At 43.4% G+C, this 8,992-nt stretch overlaps 1 pseudogene; it reads right to left on the reverse strand.

The window, feature by feature from the left end:
* Window positions 1–7,133: 7,133 nt before the first annotated feature.
* Window positions 7,134–8,992, reverse strand: part of LOC105991296 — a 2,646-nt pseudogene continuing 787 nt past the window's right edge.

The following is an 8,992-nucleotide window of genomic DNA, read 5'->3' on the forward strand; positions in this document are numbered from 1 at the left end:
TGCTAAATCAAGTCACAGTGAAAGCCCAAATTTCATGCCTACCTTGAGCTCAGTCATTGCTGGGATCCCAGCTTCACCTCACCTGAGCTTGAATCCTGACCATGTTCATTGCATCTACCCTGGCTCTCACTTTAGTCAGTGGCTTGAACCTAACCTTCGCCAGCTATGTTACAGAACTACTTTCTAGCCATAAAGCCTTCCAGTGCTTAACTTCTGCTTGGTTGTGTTCTATAGTTTTTCTGTCCAGCCTGTTGACATTCCAGCTTAAAGCTAATCCCTTTTCAAACTACTGGTACCATGTCTGTTAGGACTACAGAACCATTTTCTCATGCCTTGACTCCAAAGCAAAGACTGCATGTATTCCAATACTTAGCACAGAGTGCTCTAGACATTTGAAGCTGCTGATTTGAATTCTTGTGAGGGAATTGGCAATATATCCCCTAGATTTGCTTTAGATTCCCAAGTGTTTAAAAAACAAAGCAATTCTGGAACAAAGATTTGAGGACCTTCCAGGCTAGCTTTGGGTATGCTGGGTCTAGTTACCTGAATTAGGTGATAAACTTGGCTTCAGGTGTATTAAAGAGATAGAAGCTTACAGATAGAAGAGGAAAATAGGTTTCAAATGTATCCTAAGTGCTTTTTCAGGTAATGAGAATGAGTAGTTGATGTGTATGGCTCTGCAGCAACCTAACTTGTCCTGACCCTGTTTTACATCGTTGCCAACAGAATAGATGAGTTGTGTGATCTGTGGTCTTGGAGGCTTTAGGGAGGAACAGAAAGGAGAAATGGATGGTTCTGAACTTAGTTTTTCCTTTCCTCTTTACTGAGCCCTCCCCCCACCCCATGTAGGACCCTGTGCCAGGTTCTAGCAAGAGCAACAGGGAGCAAGGTACAGGTGCTGTTCCTTGGGAGCTCCAGGCTTGCTGTGTTGACTGTTCTAGAAGGAATGCCAGGGTAGTGGGGACACTTGTCTTTGTCTTCTCACAGCTGTCAGAAGTTCAGTACCCCTCTCCTTCACAGCCCACCCTTATTCCTTGTAAATGAGGTCAGGTGTAAATCATTCAGGGACTCCATCTGTAGATGGTCTGGGCGGCCTCTCCACAGCCTCTGTCTCTTGTAGAGGATGTCTGTTCTGTGGTGGGAAGTGTCTGTAGTATTGATTTCCCAGAGACATGCCAACACTCAAACAGGGCAAGAAGTCTTTATTAGCCACACAGTGACTACACCCCACTATTTGGATAGTGGGATGTAGTGAGGTCTTTGCCCATAAGGGTCTTTAAAGGAAAAACTAGCCTGGGTGGGGGTTATCAAGGCAAGTAAGCAGATATACGGAAGCACAACATAGCCATGGGCGGATCAGCATGACTGATACTATTAATGCATGATTACAAAAGTCAAAATATAAGCTTGGATAGGGATAGTCTATTTTACAGAAATGATTTCTATAAGCAACTCAATATAGCTAGTGGTAAGCCTCAAGATTGTCAGTGGCCTTGAGCAAAGTTTGTGGTAAACTTGGGTGAGGGAGAGATGTTTTTTTGCTCTTTGGCAGGATGGAAAAGGCTTAGGTTGACAACTGGCCATTTGACCTGGAGTTTTCTACAGAGGGGTTTGTGTTTTTAATATTTGACCCCATTTTAAATTTTGTTCTGTTTGATTTCACATCTTACACTCACCAGAGTAACATGCAAGGGCTTTTGTTTTGAAGATCTGCTTAGTAGTTTTCACTTTAGCCCAAATTGGACGGAGACTTAATTTAAGCTGGGACAAAGCATAGGGTATGGAGTTACTCACCTGGGGCAAAATTAGGTTTAAGGTACCTGTGAATCTGGGGCCTGGCATTTTAAAATGCCCTACGGAAGAACTGGGTTCTTATTTAGCTTCCTGCATGTCTACATTGAAGGATTGGTTAGAAAATCTGACCTATATAAACCTACCAAGAAGTGTTAGCCTTTGAATTCTAAATTCTTTGGAGGCGAGAATAAGGCGACTTTTTGGAAAAATAAGTGTATAGTATCCAAAGGGAGGGATTTCACTGCAGTACTTCTATACATACCTTTAACATCTAAACCTGGATTCTATTTCTAATCCCACTACTAAGCTGAGTCAGTTTATGACCTTTTTTCCATTTAATGCAAATCATGTTCTTCCCCTTCCCCTTGTATTTTCTCATCTCCTGCTAGTGACCCTCAGTCTATTTATGTTGTCCCCTCAGATTCTAGATTCTGCAGAAGAGAAACTGCTTTAACGTGCTCCATCTATTTTTTGGAAGTGTTCTGTAGGCCTGACAGAAGTGGTTACTAACTCCCCGCCGGGGCTTCTCTGTAAACAATCTTTCAGTTGAGCATCCCATTGGGGAACTGGCTTAGGAAAACAGGTGAATCTCTAACACCAGCAAATGGTGCTGTACCGCCTTCTAATTCCCTGAGGGCTAAGGAGCCTCCCACATAAGTTGCTTTTCAGTGTGAGTGCCTTTACTGTAGTAAACATCTAAGAACATACTGCTGGCAATACAAGTCTGTCACACAGTTGAAGCACAGCCTATTGAAGTTACTTATCTTTTAGTTGTAACTTCTTAGGCAGCTAAGTATCATCTGAAGATGAACAGTGTAAACTTAGCGGAGAGCAAACTGATTGGAGCTGACAAACCTTATTTGATAGACTTTAAGACCTAAGCCTGCGTTCTAGACTGCATCAGTCAAAACCTTCTGTCACTCTAGGGGTGTTTGTTATTCCTGTCTCTAGCCCTTTTACATGTTGGGATCCCATGAGTGGGAGGTTGCAACAGCTTTTCCTGTCTTCTCCTCCTGTGTGAGGCTCTGCAATGGTAATGGCCCAACGCCAGGTACTAGAGTCCTGCTTTTGTCCTTCTCTGCTGATATTTAGGCCTCACCCCAGAGGAGGTTAGTCTTTGGCCCTCAGACCATTTGAGTACTTTATGGTTAGGAATTGGCTGTGTTTGTGCTCCTCATTTTTAGCAGCTTCGGTTAGTCCAAGAGCTATTAGGTACAACAGGATTTGAACTTGGGTCTTCCACCTTCATAGTCCAAGCTGCTGTCCTTAACCCAGTAGTGATCAGAATTTACAAGCCTTAGGTGTATTCCTAAAAGGGTACTTCCCTTCCAGTGAGTGGTGGAAGCCAGAGGGTGTTTTCCTAACCAAATTCAAGGATGGTCTAAGAAGCTCTCCAATTGAAAAGCTTTGTTTCATCTTCCCTTCCACAATTTAAGCCAAAGACATGTTGCTGGCCTACTGTTGTGTGGCTGGTGTGATCTGCCCAGCCATGGACACTTTGGTGTCTGCCCTGGATCTGTCCATGGTGTGGAGTCTTGACTCTTGGGTCTCACTGCATCCTGTGTTGCAGCAGGCTCTGGTCTAATAGTCATGTTAGAGTCCATTACTGATGAGTCTCCAGTATATGGGAGCTCTGCCTCCACAGTCTGCTTGTACGGATCTGTGGTCTTTGCTCATTGTTCTGATTATCTGTTGGCTCCCTTGCCTAGCCCTGATGCTTGGAGAGCCTCTACTCCATACCTCATGTTTAGGCGTAAGTCTGTTTTGTAGAACTAGATCCATTCCTTATTACTGAGGAAGAGATTTCTGAGGTTGTAAAGAAAGGATCCTGGAGCAGCTGAGAATCCCTTGGCCTCTGCCAGCACCTCTCTCCATAGAACACCTGGCCTCAGGCTCTGTAGTCAATAGGGTTGCTTCAAAAGTTTTTTCCTTTTGCCTTTATATTCAGAGATGCAGACTTTGGAGGACAGAGCCCTAGCTCCAAAGCACAGAGCAGAGATTGGCAGTGTTTCCATGGAGAGGGAGGCCAAGTAGCTGAACGCTTTTTTCCTCCTGAGAAGTGGAGTGAGCTGATTCCCTAGATGGGCCTATCATCAGATCTCACAAACGTGTTAAAACTCTTAAAAGAACGTGGAGTCAAGACTTGAGCCAGAAACCTTGTGCAAGATTCAGATGTCTTCAGGGAGGCAGGCAAATTTACACCTGACTTTCCAGCCTTTTAATACTGATAGAGGCTAAAGATCTGCTAAGCCTAGTATGCATTAAAAAAATCTTCCCTAGTCACAAAAAGTGCTAAGACAGACAAAAAGCCAAATAGCTGTCACAAGGACTAAAGGTGGCCCAGTACAATGTTGGCTGTTGGACCTAAATCATTCTCTCTATACAAGTTTGTGATGCTCCTATCAAGTGAAATTAAAACCCCCTTGAAGCTAGTAAACACTGAGAAGTTCAGTTCACAAGACCTTCTCTCATCCTGCAATTTCTAGTTAGTCTCATTGAAGACTGGAACACACTAAATTGAGGGCATATTTTACTCCTTGCTAGCAGAATAGGCTGGGTGTGCCTTTCTGCTGTCCCCTTTCCTGTAAACCAACCCCAGCCCCCAATGTTTGAGCAGCTTTGAAGGGGGAAGACTTGTAAAAGAGTTGATTTTCACAGATGACAGGATTTGCCATAAAAGCTTTTCCATTCTTGGGGCACCTGTCTTTAGGTACCCTCCTAGTGGGGCACAACAAGAGTGTTATACATGAATTCGATCACAAGATAGAAGCCCATTTTGAGAGGTCCAGTTGGGAGTCTATTAGAAAGCTGGTGAATGCAAGCAGACATATGTCCCCAAAAAATTTGCAGCCTTGAATGCACTTAATACTGCTAGGAAACTGAGCCAAGAGGGTTGTAAAGAGCAGAAAAACAATCTCAACAAACTAGATCAATTCTAATGGAGAGTTAAAAAGGACACCATGGTGACCTGAGGGACAGTAAGGAGACAAGGCATGACTCAATGGCAAGCTGAGTTGGTCAGGGTGTAAATAGGGGCATGGTCAGGTGACAGGCTCACCTGGGAGGAGCTTGAGAATTCTCTCAAGTTCCTGGTGCAGAGCTAGCAGGTGTGGTAACCTATTGTCCAAGTTCCTGCCCCTGCCTCTAGGAATTCAGATGAGCCTATTACTGGGGGTGGAGTTTTAACACCAAGATGCCAACAATCTCAAAGTGCAAAATTTTATGATTCAAGAGCTCAACCAGTTCAAAAGTTTTGGTATATATTGGAAACTGTTTTGCTGATAACCAATGCTCAGTAAGATTCTCTGCTCAGGGATTTGCCCTAGAACAAAAAATTCCTGGTCCACAAAACTATATAACGTGTAAAAAATAGAAGCAACAATTTTCCCTCAAACAACAATTTCATTTCTATGCATTTTATTTGTTTTTAGTTTAATTTTGTAAAGGTGATGTACAGAATGGTTACAGTTACATAAGTAAAGAGTACATTTCTTTTTGAACAATGTCACCCCTTCCCTTACCCAGCTTTTATCTCCCTGTAAGTAGCAGTTCTCCAGGTACCAACTGAAGCCATAATAGTTCTGATGTACTGAAATCAGCAGGAATGTTCTAAAAACAAAAGACCACTGACAAATTGGATGCCACCGAACAAATCAACAAAACCTAAGCGTTACCAAAATGTAGTCAACAAAACAGAGGAAAGACATGGCAATAAGATGTGTATAATGAGTCCTGGGGTACCCTTTGAAGTCAATCCCAAGTCTTTCAAGAAGAGAAAGGGATCTTAGTTTGCTAGGTGCTGGACACTGCTTCCTCTTACTCCTCACCCTCTTTCCTGTCTAGTTCAGAAGTATCGGATGACTCATGGAGCAAGACATATTCTCTGCTACTGAACCCAAACTTAAATACGTCCTTCTCTGAGTTTGTAGTATCTCTGTGACTCAGTGCGCTGATTGTTCAAGAAGGTTCCATTTACTGAGCCAAAGTCAATGATGTAGGGCCTCACCCTCTGGCCAACTGTACATCTGCTTGGGTGTACTCCACAAGCTGATACTGGAAGATGGCATGCTGCTTGAGCACGAGGGATGAGCGATGGGAATGTTCGCGATGCCCCAGTGTTGACCCAAAAGATTGGCGCTCGGTCAATGGATGTACAGGACTGGAAGTACCTCGTCATTTTTTCCCCACATTTGTAAAGATTTTAATGAACAAAGTTGAATGTAAACTCTTACATGCAAAATAGATTTAGTGTAACTGGAAACCTTACAGCCAAGTTCTAAGTCTTATTCCAGACTGCGGTGGGGGTGGAATAAGAGGATGGTAATGAATACAAAACTTAATTTCAGCTCTCTCTATATAAAAAATGTTGAGGAAATAGAGCTTTAAATTGAATAGTATCCTTTGAAATGAATAGCTCGGGAAAGCTCTTGCAGTTCAGATGTTTCTCTTCAACCAGACTTGAGACAAAAAATGAAGACTTCAGGCTATAGCTACTTTGAATCCAGTTTCAGTGAGCCAGGTCACCTCGGTTCTAGGAAAGAATATCTCTTAAATGACGGTGACACTTCTGAAGGTGCATGTGTGGACAGCCAGCGTTCTGGACCATGTTTCCATGACACTGTACTAATGCTATAGTATCTGACTTTCTCTAAAAGATGACCAGACCCTGCACACAGTATTCATTTCTTCTGGCATTTTCAAACCTTAAAAATACATACACACAGGACCCCTAACAAAGTTGGCAGTTACTACTCGAGCATTAGAGAAGTGTCCTTCTGATATCCCTTTCAATCTTCAGCAAGGAGTGGCAGTTTGATTAACACTTGCATATATAAATAGTTCAAACTGTAAGAGCGATGGAAAATGTCCACTGCTCCATGTTTGCAAATGGATAAGAATATAACTCATCACACACAGGAAAAAACAGATCATAGAATAAACCTTGCTTTTCCCATATTCATAGGACAATGCCTCTTAAAAACAAATAAAATATCAATTAGTGTTTTTTTTTTTTGGTGGGGCTTGAACTCTGAGTCTGAGTCCTATCCCTCAGCATTTCAACTCAAGGTTAGAGCTCTATCATTTGAGCCACAGCGCCACTTCCTAGCATTTGTTCTTGTGAACAATCCAAAGGTCTGAGCAGCAACAGCCTTGCCGAAAGGGTTGCAAGCAGCTCCTTCACCCTGTCAGGACTTGGGGGCAGGAGGGCCTTCATGCACTGACAGCTCAGTACCTATTCGAACAGAAATGAGGTGGGACACTTTAACCCATGATGTATGAGGCATATGGAAAAGTCCATGGAAGAGCCACCAGCAGTAAGAGGACCAGGCAGGGCACTGTCACAGCAACTGCTGATGGAGGATCTCCATACCATCTTCCAGAAGAGAGGCATCTGGTGCTGTATAAATGTGATCGGTTTGTCCCTAGAAATATAATCTGCATATTTACAAGCAAACATTCCACAATCATTCCCATTCAACTGTTGTGGAATCTCATGTGACTGCATGCTGTAGTAAGTCCACTCCAAAAGATTTAGATCAATATTTCTTTTTGTTTTTCATCCTGTAGATACTGAGGAGAATTTTACAGATCTTGCTGTCCTTTTGTCCCAAAGACTCCACATACTTCAGACACTTTTTCGTAAGTCCATCACCTCCAGGCTCCAATGTACCTTCTGATGAATAGGCACCAGAATGAGTTCTTGTTCAAAGAGATTTACCCCTTTGGTCCATCTTTCCACTGCTTGGTAACCCTCAGACTTTAATTTGGGATAGAAGAAAGTACTGAATACATGAAGTGCCGGATAGCCTTGCTTTTTACTTCTTTCCACTAGAAGATTCATTTAAAAATTAATGACCTCATCATTGAGCCAGTGAGCGTTCTTCAAGGTTTGGATATCTCCCCGAGTAACTCTCAATTTGAAAGTACCACTTAGAATCTCATCCTGTGGGCCATGGCCTAGGGCACTTTTGATTTCCTTTTCCATGTCCTCAGTAAGTTCAAGGAGATCATCTGTTCTGTCCTTTTCTTTGCCTGAGAAATTTTTTTCCTTTGCCTCAACTACTGACATTTTCCTCCGAAGCAAGCAACTGCTTCCACTCCCCAGGCAAAGTCTGGCTGACACTTCTTCTGATAGGCCAGGTTCCAGCTGATATCCTCTTTTACCATCAATTTCAGGTCTTAATACAGGTATCTTTTCAATGTCAGAGATTTTTCCCTTTGAACATTTCTCTTCACTTTTCACTGGACAGAAAAGTCCCCTTGTTTCAACAATTCTATACTGTTTTGGAACCAACTGAGTTCTGACATGACTCTTGTCTTCCACCAGGCCTTTGGTCTTTGTTTCCATCTGACTTTTTGGAGAACTGGAACCATAGGAAGTTACAGGAGGGACAGAACTCCCATGCCTACTTTCTTTAACTTGTGCTAATAACTTTTGGTTTTTTTCTCTCTCCTTCTTGAACACCCTCCTCTACAGTACAGTGGAGATACCTCAGACTTTTAGAACCCTCTTCTGAAATCTCTGATATACCCTGTTCTTGAGATTCCCAAGTTAAGCAACTCTCTGAATTGTTTCTGCTGTGGCCACAGCCTATTGGTCTTCTATTAAAGCCTTCTGATTTCAAAGTAAAACCCAAGGAAGGCAGGACTCGAACTCTACATGGCTGATCTCTGGTAACTGTCACTCTGATCTTTGGAGAGTCACTTACTCTGTTAGAATTGTTACCCAGATTGAGCATGTTTTGGGATCCAGAAATGGTCAGTTCACAAGATGAAGAGTTTGAAAACGCCTCTCCTGAAGGGAGGACATTTCGTGTTCTATTATAAGCAGAAGTCACCGTGGGCTTCGTGGTCAGCTGGAATGGGAATCTAAAAAAGCTGGCAGCATCGTAGACACTGTTACTCACTTGGTGAATAAAGCAATCTAATCTTGGTCTTTTAGCAGGAATTTCACCGGTGTCCCCTGGAGAACGCAGAGTGCTGTGTGAGCGCAGCCTCTTGCACACCAGAGTTCGGCCCACCCACTGGTTGCCTAGAATCCTAACCAGCCAACGCGCTCCTAGACGCAAACCCCAGCGCGGTCTTCGCCACTGCCACCTTCTCTTCAGCCTACGGCACCCTGCCTTCCGGCCTGGCCAGACTCCCGCTCTGGCTGCGGAGCCTGCACGCGCGGGGCCGGCCCGGGCCCCAGGGCCCT

This window comes from Dipodomys ordii, unplaced genomic scaffold (genome assembly GCF_000151885.1).
Source record: "Dipodomys ordii isolate 6190 unplaced genomic scaffold, Dord_2.0 Scaffold71, whole genome shotgun sequence".
In the NCBI taxonomy this organism is placed as follows: Eukaryota; Metazoa; Chordata; class Mammalia; order Rodentia; family Heteromyidae; genus Dipodomys; species Dipodomys ordii.